A 12,222-nucleotide genomic window follows, 5' to 3' on the forward strand; every position below is an offset into this window, starting at 1 on the left:
CAAATTTACTTGCTCTGTGAACTATGCTGAAATACCCATCTGTAATTCCAAACCCAATTTATTTTTAATGGTATTTGTTAAGCGCTTACTATGTGTCAATCACTGTGCAAAGCACTGGTGTAGATACAAGCTAATCAGGTTGGACACAGCCCATGTCCCACATGGTACTCACAATTTTAATCCCCATTTTACAGATGAGGTATTGGAGGCAGAACACTGTACTAAGTGCTTGCATGTGAATGATACCACGAAGTTGGTAATGTGATCCCTACCCTCAAGGAGCATGCAATATAGTGAGCTTAGAATCCAATAGGAAAGACAGACATTAAAAGAAAACCAGGTCTATGATGCTTAGGCAAAATCAACCCTGTGGTCATCTACCTATGCCATTTGGAGATGGGTTAAATACTGGGAAATAGATTTTTTTAGGGTACTTGTTAAGTGCTTTTGTCTTATGCCGTCAAGTCACTTCTGACTCATAGGGACACCATGGACACATGTCTCCCTGAATGCCCTGCTCACCATCTGCAATCATTCTGGTAGTATATCCATAGAGTTTTCTTGGTAAAAATATGGAAGTTGTTTACCATTACCTACTTCTATGCAGTAAATTTGAGTCTCTGCCCTCTACTCTCTCCCGTGATGTTGCTGCCCAGCACTGGTGAGTTTTGGCTTGTAGCAGATTGCCTTCCACTGGCTAGCCACTGCCCAAGCTAGGAATGGAATGGGTAGGCTCTGCTTGATTCTCCCTCCTGTAGCCAAGACTGGTAGATTACTGGAAACTCTCCAGGTGCAACTCTGAGAGGGGGTTAAGTACTTACTATATGTTATTATCATTATAAATTCAACTTGGGTAAACTCATTTCTTGTGATTCATATTAGTCTAACAATACTGATTTCTCCCTTTCCTTCCTTCCTTCCTTCCTTCCCTCTCATGTCTCAGTGTAGTGAAGGCCATCATTCTCAGTAGTTTTATTTTGAAACTGTAGCATTGGACATGGGGCTCAGTTTATGGACGAGGGAGAACAAATATTTAAACCCCATTTTATAGATGGGGAAAGTGATGCACAGGCAAGTTAAGTGTCATACTCAAAGTTACACAGCAGGGGAGTGACAGGCATGTGTTCTTTCCACTAAGCTGCACTGTTTCTCTTGATTAAACATATCTTTTAGAAGGTGCAGTATGAAAATGGTCTGGTTCAGAACATGGCATACTGCTTGGAAAATACACATGTGCCTTCTGCACTTTAATTATATACCTATCCCCCCAAGACATCTTCGGCAGAAGCTCATTAATTTAAATGAAGAATGCTCATTTAAACTGCTGTGATGTTATTTGGGCTTGGATGCAAGATGGGGCGCTCTTAAATACACACACTCTTCAAAGAGAAATCATCCCTGCATGAACTAAGAGGCCCACGAAACACAACTAAATACAATAAAGGGAAAATAGAGAGGCGAGGGAGGTAGAATATTAAATTTATTCTCAGGGCCTTTGGCATCACAGTGGATTGAAAAACGTTTCTCTCCAATGACAATCTGAAAATAAAAAGACAGGAACATGACTCTGATAAACAAAAACATCAGACTGCAATCAGGGGAGTGAGAAATAGAGTTACAGGTGCAGATGATTATCAGGCCACAGCACTCTTAACTGCTCACCATTTTGCTCCTGCATAGTCTATCAACATGATAAGTGCAGCATTTGTGGTACTATTGACACTTTCAAGGTCCTTGCATTCATTAAAATTTTATACAGTTTTTTTTATTCTATTTCACCCAGCACACCTGGGAGGAAATAACTACCGTATTACTTTTCCCGATAAAATATAACCTCCTTGTAACTGGTTCCTTACAATTTATTTGGGTTTCTTCCTGTCCCTTTGAAGTTAAACCAGCCCACAGAAACTACTTAATCTTAACCCTTAATCTTCAAATATCCTTTTTGCTATCAAAGGAAAACACAGCTCATCTATGAAGAGTGATTGAGCTAACTAATTGAGGAATGATCGAAACGTCTCAATTCCCAAGTCATCTTGGGAGGCAGTCATCGGAGGCAGAACACTGTACACTGTACCCAGAACACATCACTGTGCCTCAATCTCATCTTTTTCATCGCTGATCCCTTTCTCAGGTACTTCATGGAGCTCTCTCTGCCTCCATGTGCACCAAACCACCACTCTCCCTATCTTCAAACACAATTAAGACCACATCTTCTCCATGAAGCATTCCCTGATCTTTTCCCCAGCTCCCTCTCCCTTCCTGTGTTACCTACGCACTCAATCATGTGACCTTTAGACATTTGATATTTGCCCCACCATCAACCCCACAACACTTATGTACATATATTAAGGCTATATGTTATAAATTACTCATTTATATTAATGCCGTCCTCAGCCTCTGGACCGTAAATTCACTGTGGGCAGGGAGCATGCATGCCAATTAATTCTGTTGCATTGTACTCTCCCAAGTGCTTAGTACAGTGTTCTGCACATAGGAAATGCTCAATGAATGCCATTGATTGATTAACTGAACAATGTGCAAATAATAATGATGGTATTTATTAAGCACTTATTATGCACAAAGCACTGTTCTAAGTGCTGGGGAGGTTACAAGGTGATCAGGCTGTCCCACTGGGGGCTCACAGTCTTAATCCCCTTTTTACAGATGTTTCTCTGTCAATGACACACTCACACACACAGATACAATCTCACTGTCCACATCATCTTCAAACTGCTGGACAATTCCATTTGTCTCAGGGCTCAGCCTTCACAATTTCAGGAGCTCCTGAGGTCTGGAGAGTTCTTACCCAGAGTTATTTCCCCTTCATGTAGTAATCCAATCTCTCATTAGAGACTTCATTATATTTCCAAAAGCAACAGGCATTACTCATCTTTTTTAGTCCAGTGGCAAAAGGTTCTGGAATTCCTTCTGGGCCTTTTGAATACATCATTCTTTTTGTCTATTAAGAATTGCTCAAATTTATTAATTTATGTCCCTCAGATTTGAAACTGTACATCTCCAGCAGTTCATCCCCTACATCATGCAAGAAAAGCAGAGGATTTTACCTTCTTATTCAGCCCTTTTGGCTGCTAAATATAATTCAAATTCCACTAGATTTTCTCATGTCTAAAGGCTAAAAAGGAGTTATAAGACATCCATAAATTAACTTTCTTGATCAAGGCAAGATTTTTCCAGCAGTTTTTCCAGAGCCATCCCCACTCTTACGACCCATCTCCATATGATCAGCAACAGGCATTGAAAGATGGCTGATCTAAGTTAAGGGTGGAGGCTGCTGCCATGGGTCAGAGTATCTCTATGAGACAGGGTTGGAAATGGTGATATCAAGGAATATGGGAACGTCTGTTGTTTACGGTGCCAATCAAATAGAGTGCTTTCTTCTCCTGATTATTGAAAACTAATTGCAAGGATTCTTCGGCATCTGGTTCTCATCCAGAAGAAGACCAGGCAAAAAACCTGGCAGGAGTGGATTCTGTTCACTCAGGAACCTGGATTTGGCATGATGCCAGGTCACTGGAAAGCCATCCCAGAGGTAAAACTGCTAAGTACTGGTGTTATTTTGCCTGTTTCCCCTAGAGAAAGGACAAGGAAATCACTGCCTTTATTAATAATAATAATGACATTTGTTAAGTGCTTATTATGTGCCAAGCACTGTTCTAAGTGCTGGGATAGATACAAGAAAATCAGGTTGTCCCATGTGAGGCTCACAGTCTTAATCCCCATTTTACAGATGAGGTCACTGAGGCACAGAGAAATCAAGTGATTTGCCCAAAGTCACACAGCTGATCAGTGGTGGAGCTGGGATTAGAACCCATGACCTCTGACTCCCAAGCCCGTGCTCTTTCAACTATGCCACGCTGCCTTTGTAGAAGTGCAAACAAATGCTCCTTATTCAATAGGTCATCAAGTAAATATTTGAATTCCCTCTTGAGTAATGCACTTCTGTCTCCTTTGAAATATGATAGGGCATCTGTGAGGTGAAAAATCTGAGGCAGTAACTTTCCAGATGATTCAAGCCAAAAAAATACCTTTTATCTAAAATATACCGATGAATGAGACAAGCTTGTTACTTTACATAAAGTTGTCTGAATTATTACCTCAGTCCTATACTTCATTCATTCATTCATTCAGTCGTATTTATTGAGCACTTACTGTGTGCAGAGCACTGTACTAAGCACTTGGGAAGTACAAGTCGGCAACATATAGAGGCAGTCCCTATGCAACAACAGGCTCACAGTCTAGAAGGGAGAGACAGACAATCAATCAATCAATCAATCAATCGTATTTATTGAGCGCTTACTATGTGCAGAGCACTGTACTAAGCGCTTGGGAAGTACAAATTGGTATCACATAGAGACAGTCCCTACCCAACAGTGGGCTCACAGTCTAAAAGGGGGAGACAGAGAACAGAACCAAACATACCAACAAAATAAAATAAGTAGGATAGAAATGTACAAGTAAAATAAATAAATAAATAAATAAATAGAGTAATAAATATGTACAACCATATATACATATATACAGGTGCTGTGGGGAAGGGAAGGAGGTAAGACGGGGGGATGGGGAGGGGGACGAGGGGGAGAGGAAAGAAGGGGCTCAGTCTGGGAAGGCCTCCTGGAGGAGGTGAGCTCTCAGCAGGGCCTTGAAGGGAGGAAGAGAGCTAGCTTGGCGGATGGGCAGAGGGAGGGCATTCCAGGCCCGGGGGATGACGTGGGCCGGGGGTCGATGGCGGGACAGGCGAGAGCGAGGTACAGTGAGGAGATTAGTGGTGGAGGAGCGGAGGGTGCGGGCTGGGCAGTAGAAGGAGAGAAGGGAGGTGAGGTAGGAGGGGGCGAGGTGATGGACAGCCTTGAAGCCCAGGGTGAGGAGTTTCTGCTTGATGCGCAGATTGATCGGTAGCCATTGGAGGTTTTTGAGGAGGGGAGCAATATGTCCAGAGCGTTTCTGGACAAAGATAATCCGGGCAGCAGCATGAAGTATGGATTGAAGTGGAGAGAGACACGAGGATGGGAGATCAGAGAGAAGGCTAGTGCAGTAGTCCAGACGGGATAGGATGAGAGCTTGAATTAGCAGGGTAGCGGTTTGGATGGAGAGGAAAGGGCGGATCTTGGCAATGTTGCAGAGCTGAGACCGGCAGGTTTTGGTGACGGCTTGGATGTGAGGGGTGAATGAGAGAGCGGAGTCGAGGATGACACAAAACAAAACATTTAGACAGGTGTCAAAATCGTCAGAACAAATAGTGTAGACCTAGCTTTATATATGCCAGTCTCCATTCCAGTCATTACAATTATTGATGATTCATGAAAGCATGAATACATTTAGATGTAATCCTCTCCAGTCCCTACCTCCTCGCACCCCTCCTTCAACTCTCCCCTCTACCTGCTCATCTGACCCCATCTAAGAAGCAACTTGTCTTAGTGGAAAGAGCACGGGCTTACAAGTCAGAGGTCGTGGGTTCTAATTCCAGCTCTTTTTTTTTTGCTATTTTTGCTAAAGATATTTCAGGATAATTAGCAAATTGATGAATGTCTACTATGTGACAACCCCTTTCTTCCACTTTGCTATGCAGACTGCCTGTCAGTGAACTGTAGCTGAGCACAAGGGGATGCTTATAACAAAACCAATTACAAATCAGGGCTGCTTGTGAGATGGCTGGCTCAGGAACTGGGTGGGAGTGAGCTGTTAGACTGGAAAAGTGACCAATGGACTGTGACAACAATGGAGTCCCCTGAAAAATAGGATATGCCTCTTTGCTGGGGCAAACACGGTGTCCCAAGATTATGCTATTGGGAATGTAGGCAAGAGGGGATGTGTCTAAGAAAGTGCATCAAGTTCTCGAATTCTAGATAGACAGTTAACTTTGGAGGAATTAATTAGGTAAAGTCACAATAAATTCTCATCCTTTGAGTGTAGCTGTTGAGAAAGAGAAATGTACTGATGGCTGTTTCCAAGTTCATATCTGCTGAGTCTCTGTAAACAAGGAGAATTGTCCCCCCCCCCCCACATCATCAGACTTGGCATCTAGTTATAATAATAACTGTGGTATTTGTTTAGTGCTTATTATGTGCCGGGCAGTATACTAAGTGCTGGGGTGGATACAGGCAAATTGGGTTGGACACAGTCTCTGTTCCATGTGGGGCTCACAGTCTCAAGCCCAATTTTACAGATTAGGTAACAAAGGACAGAGAAGTGAAGTGACCTACCCAAGGTCACACATCAAGCAAGTGGCAGAGCCAGGATTAGAACCCATGATCTTCTTACTACCAAGCCCATGCTCGATCCACTACACCACAGAGGAGGGGAGCACTTCTAGCAATAATATTAGTAGAAGCAAGTATTAAATGCTTATTTTATACAGAGTACTGTCCCAAGCTCTAGAAAAGATAGATGAGCGTTTGGATCCCTGACCCTTTAGGGAAGAGTTTGTCAAGAGACACAGTAAGATAGATGAAATCATATACCCAAACACAAACCATGTAAAAACTGGAATCCCAGGCATGTTTTCAGGATGTGTGATTCAGGATTAGTGGCCATAAAGCAGAAATCACTTTACAGCTATATATTCTTTCTCCACCTCTCCCTTGTTCCACCTTGGGCCATGATCCTAAATGGAACTTAATAGCCCATAGTATATATATATATATATATATATACACTAGCCAATCAATCAATATATATATATATATACACTAGCCAATCAATCAATTGCCAGTCAATCAATCAATAGCATTTATTGAGCACCTTCATGTATAGCTATTATATGAAGCAGCTGGAAGAGTAAGGTAGAATTAGTAGACACGATCTCTTGTACTAGAGGAGCTTATAATGTAGTGGGGCAGACAGGCACAAAATGATTTCCAGATAGGAAGAAGGAAGGAAAGTAGATACTAAAGTAAGACCTTAAATAACAAGGTAGGTGAAAACAAGTTCTACTGATGGTTGTGAGCACACAAATACATGATTGGCACAAGGTTTAGGGTGGCAGTTGGGGAAAATATAATCAGGGCAATAGAAATATTAATTGAGGAGGGCTTCCTGGAGGTGGTATGATACGAAGAGGGAGATTTGAAAATAGGGAGGGATTTGAAGCTGGAAGCAATTCACGGCATTGGGAAGGGCATGAGCAAGGGGTTGGAGGAGGGAGAGAAGAGATTGAAGAACTGTTAGAAGATCAGTTTAAGAGGAACAAAGTGCAAGCTGGGATCTGATGGGAGAAGAGCGGATAATTACTGGGGAGATGACTGATTGAGTCCTTCTACTTGATGTGGAGAAAAATAGGTGACAATTGAAGGCTTTTGAGGAGTGGAGAGACAAATAAAGAGAGATATTTTTGGAAAATACTTTGGAGTCTATGACACACCTTCAACTCCCAGTTCTTGCCCCTAGAGAAGTCATATAGGAACTGTTGGTACTGGGAAATGGGAAAGGGTATTTTGGGGAACGTGAATATATACCAATCAGTCATATTTATTGAGCACTTACTGTGTGCAGAGCACTGTACTAAGTACTTGGGAGAGTGCATGATAGACATCAATAGACATATTCCCTGCCCAAAAGGAGCTTACGGTCTAAAGGGGATTTTTTTTTCCATCAATAGCTTCTCTACCAGTCAAGGAAGTTGAATAGGGAAGGGAAGTTCACAAATTTGTTCCACCATAACTTCAGTATGTATCCTTTTTCCTTTTGGTTTGAAATTGAATCTCTGTTATCCCTACACTAGCACAAATCATCTAGCCATCACCAACAAAGTACACCTTGGATGCACTTAGCTGGCTATTTCAGGAAGATGCCTTTTTAGACCAGAAGGATTTGTACAATCCAGGCTAATTCAAGTATACTTGTACAATCCAAGTATGGTTTTCATGCTCAGTTATCCAGATCTTTGTATGAGCAGATTCATGCAGAAACCAGATCTGTGGCTCTACAATTACCTGAAAGTTTCAGACCTTCAAATCCCTGACATTTCATTACATAGATAATTAAGAAAAAAGAATCTATGGTCTGAATCATCCAAGTTATCTCTCATCCTTCCATATCCCATAGATATGTCACAGATTCTTGAACAGATCTATTAACACAGGCTTAAAATAAAGGAAAGAATTTCTACTAAATAATGTAAAACCAGGCATATTAGAATTGAGCTCAGGTATCCATTTCACCAGCTTTTCATCCTGCAAATGTTTGCAGAGCCAAATCCATTTCAATGTTAAACCAAGGCCTGAAATTTCTTTTTTGAACTTGTATCTACAGAGAATGCAATCATTTCCTTCAGCATCTCGTCTTTCATGAATATCTCTTAGCTACGGCTTGTTCCCCAACTTTTCAGTTTGAGGACCAATTCATCTGAATAAAAGGCTCTATAAGACACCTCTGGAGGAGGAAGGAAAGGTTACTGTAATGGACTGCTGTTCCCAGCTGTATCCCTGAACATTCCATTTAGAAAGGTGATCACATTCCCACAACCCTGCTCAGAAAATAGCCTCTTTGGAAAGCTGAAGTCTCCAGGCATTCTGGTGGCAATGTGGCTAAGGACAAATTTGGAGAATGATTGATATAAGGAATAGCCCCAGAGGTACATAACAATTTTGACCTCTCCCAACCACTCAATATTTATTTTAAACTCATGAAATGTTAGCACCTTTAATAATGACCCACTGACCAATTAATCAATTAATCAATCAATGGTATTTATTGAGTAATACTGTGTGCAGAACACAGTACTAAGCACTTCGGGGAATACAATACAACAGAGATGGTAGATGTGTTCCTTGACCATAAAGGGCTTTCAAGCTAAAGGGAAGCTTAAAGGCTGCCTCTATAATGTTCTTCTAAGGTTGATGTAATGGTTTGTCATTGTCCAAGCAGCTCCATTCCTGAATAGAGAGATAAAGATCAATTGGAGGCTGTGAAAGCTTGGTCTAACTAAGCAAACAAGCAACTTGGCCTAATGGAAAGATGGGCCTGGGAATCAGAGGACCTGGGTTCTAATTCTGGTTCTGCCACTTCCCTTCTGGGTGACTTTGGGCAAGTCACTTAAGTTCTCAGTGCCTCAGTTACCTCATCTGGAAAATGGGAATTAAGAATGTGAGCCCCATGAGGGACATAGACTGTGTCTACTTCAGCCTTTAGAACAGTGCCTGGCACATAGTAAGCACTTGGATGACTAAAGATGACAAAAACAAAAACAAAACAAAAACATACAAATAATAAAACTTAATGGTTGAAGCAGCATCTGTAAATTCAGTCCATAAATCTGTTTCTCATTTATCCAGGTAATCGTATTTGTTCCCACAAAGACATGACATATGGCTGACTCTATATTGGTCCACTCAGATACAACTAGAGCCAACTCAAAAACTGAGGCAATGGTATTTACACTAGGGTAAATAGTGTACACTAAATAGGGTACACTATTTACACTATTTACACTAAATAGTGTAAATAGGGTACACTAGGGTAGCAAGAGGGGTCATCTGACCCAAGTACCCAAGGAGAAGGGGCACAGATTGAATAAGTAAGAGAGGCTAGGATGAGCAAGGGAGAGAGGTTAGTACTAAAAAAGTGAGAGACAGAGGATATATTACTTCCACTGTCCCCTTTCTTTCACCTCAGGACTGTTATTGACTCTTGCCATGGATGTAAAAATGCCCAGTTATGTTGCTACCCAGATAACTCAGGCCAAATCAGTCATATTTATTGAGCATTTATTGTGTACAGAGAATTGTACTAAGCACTTTTGGTGAGTATCAGGAGGGAATTGCTGGGTATTCTCCAAAACACAGGCTCTAAATGGATGCTTTTTCTAAAAACATTTATTTCCCCTCTTTCCTTGAGTAGCTAGAGCCTGAAAATTAGGGGCGTCTTTGAAGTCCTCTATTCCTACTACAAATAGATGCTCTTCCTCATCAAATCTGGGCTTCCTGGGACAAAGACACTGAGTGATCCAAAGGGAACTTCCTACTGGTCTGGACAGAAGGAGCAGATCTATCATAGCTGAAAACTGCACTTTGAATAGTTTCCATGGAGGCACCTGACAGATTATGCCCAGCACATGCTTAAGTAGGTTGAATGGTGTCTGCTTCCCTAGTCATTGCTTTACTGTAGAGGATGCAAGATATTAAACAATGCTAAGGTCTGAAACAATACATCACCCCGCAGGACATGGGAAATAAATAGGAGATTGGCAGTAGGCCCAGGATGAGAAGCCAAATCAATGAACAGGGGTGATTTTTTAGGGGATAAATGACAGCAGGTTGGAAAACAGTAGGTATGTGACTTGGGGAAATCAAAACGTTAATTAGATTGTGTAAAGGGAAAGAATTTAAAAGGAGACTCTACCTACCTATCCCTAGAGATGAAGCAGGCTACCTCATCCCTGGGGTGAGCATGACAAGCTACCCTTGGGAGACTGGCTGAGGGGTGAGTCCTGACTCTAATATCAACCGTCATGCAAATTTCCACCACTACTGTCATTCTCCATGATTGGATTAATAAGTTGCACCCTTAGTTGTGGGCCCCCCCCATAGTTGATCCCACTGCTCATGTCCCTGTGAGAAGAATAAGTGAAAGTGCTGAGAGGAGAGGGAGGATGGGTAGATGGAACTCTGGCACAGTAGCAACAGGGGCATGGCAACTGGATCATCCTCATTGCTCTCTCTGGTAGGATGGTACACAATTCACTGCTTGAGGTAGCCATAGACCAGGGCCCCAAAATGTTAGTCAGTACCTATGTATCATTTGTATTTGAAGAAGACACTAGTGGTAATAAAAGTATCCATGACTTAAGAGGTCAAGTCAGGAACGACAGGGTCAAAGCCTGGGATATAACAAACAAGCTAATGAAAAAAAGAGGTGATGAGCTTGATTTTCTGTTTTCATTCCAGAGCAAATGAGCATGAACAGAGTCTTTCTCCATTCACTTCTGGCTTCTCCAAAGGGAAAGGATTGTGTGTGTGTGTGTGTGTGTGTGTGTGTGTGTGTGTGTGTTTATTCTTAGGTCTCACACTAAAAACCTCTCCAAGATGTAGTCACTAAATGGAATACACTAAATAATTTCTAAACTTTGACCAAGTAAATCCATTAGGTTCCTATAGCAAATTATGAAGCTCCCATGTAGTTTGGCATTTAAAGCAAAAGTCGTCTCTCCTTTAGTTGAACCAAGTTGCTGAGCAATAGCAAATATGAGACTAGAGATAAATAATAGTAGAAGGAAAATAGTTGTCTTGAATGGGTTGCTTTTATGATGGATAATTAACAATAGTCATCATTTGCATTACTAGCATAGACGTTAAGGGATGGAATAAACATTTCCCAGAGAATAGAGAAATTTGCCTTCTGCCCTTATTTCCCTTTGTCAGTATTCCACATGCAAACAAAACATCAGGCAGAGTTATTCCTAACTGGGTTTGATTGAACTGATCAAGGAGCCAAGATACTAGAGACCAACCTGGGGAATTTTACCACTGATAAGGTGCACTTAAAAGGAAGAATTTCCAAGGGAGGGATAGGCAAAGACTGGAAGATATTTTGAGGAAGGGAACTCCAGGTCCTGGAGAATTCATGAAAAAGGGGAAGGAGGTGGGCAAGACAAAAGCATAGTACAGGCAGAAGGTGGGATTTGGAGCAGGGAAGAGTGTGAGCAGAGGAGTAGCAAGCGAGGAGATCTGATAAATAAAGTGAAGGAAAGCTGATGGAGAATCTTAAAGGCAATTATGGTAATAGTAATAATGATGATGATGGCATTTATTAAGCGCTTAGTATTTGCAAAGCACCGTTCTAAGCACTGTGGAGGTTACAAGGAGATCAGGTTGTCCCACGGGGGGCTCACAGCCTTAATCCCTGTTTTACAGATGAGGGGACTGAGGCCCAGAGAAGTTAAGTGACTTGCCCAAAGTCATACAGCTGGCAATTGGCAGAGCAGGGATTCAAACCCATGACCCTTGACTCCAAAGTCTGTGCTCTTTCCACTGAGCCATGCTGTGTAGTAGTAGTAGTAGTAGTAGTAGTAGTAGTAGTAGTAGTAGCAATAGTATTTATTAAGCACTTACTATGTTCAGATTGCTGAACTGAATATGGGGAAAGAGTACTTGGGTGTGGAGTAATAATAACTCATTCATTCATTCATTCAATCATATTTATTGAGCACCTACTGTGTGCAGAGCACTGTACTAAGCACTTGGGAAGTACAACTTGGCAACATAT

At 41.6% G+C, this 12,222-nt stretch overlaps 1 non-coding gene across 1 annotated transcript; it reads right to left on the reverse strand.

The window, feature by feature from the left end:
* Window positions 1–671: 671 nt before the first annotated feature.
* On the reverse strand, window positions 672–808 carry LOC119926172. Its single transcript, XR_005450071.1, has one exon. It is a non-coding gene; the product is annotated as a small nucleolar RNA SNORA7 (small nucleolar RNA).
* Window positions 809–12,222: the final 11,414 nt, after the last annotated feature.

Source organism: Tachyglossus aculeatus, chromosome 3 (genome assembly GCF_015852505.1).
Source record: "Tachyglossus aculeatus isolate mTacAcu1 chromosome 3, mTacAcu1.pri, whole genome shotgun sequence".
In the NCBI taxonomy this organism is placed as follows: domain Eukaryota; kingdom Metazoa; phylum Chordata; class Mammalia; order Monotremata; family Tachyglossidae; genus Tachyglossus; species Tachyglossus aculeatus.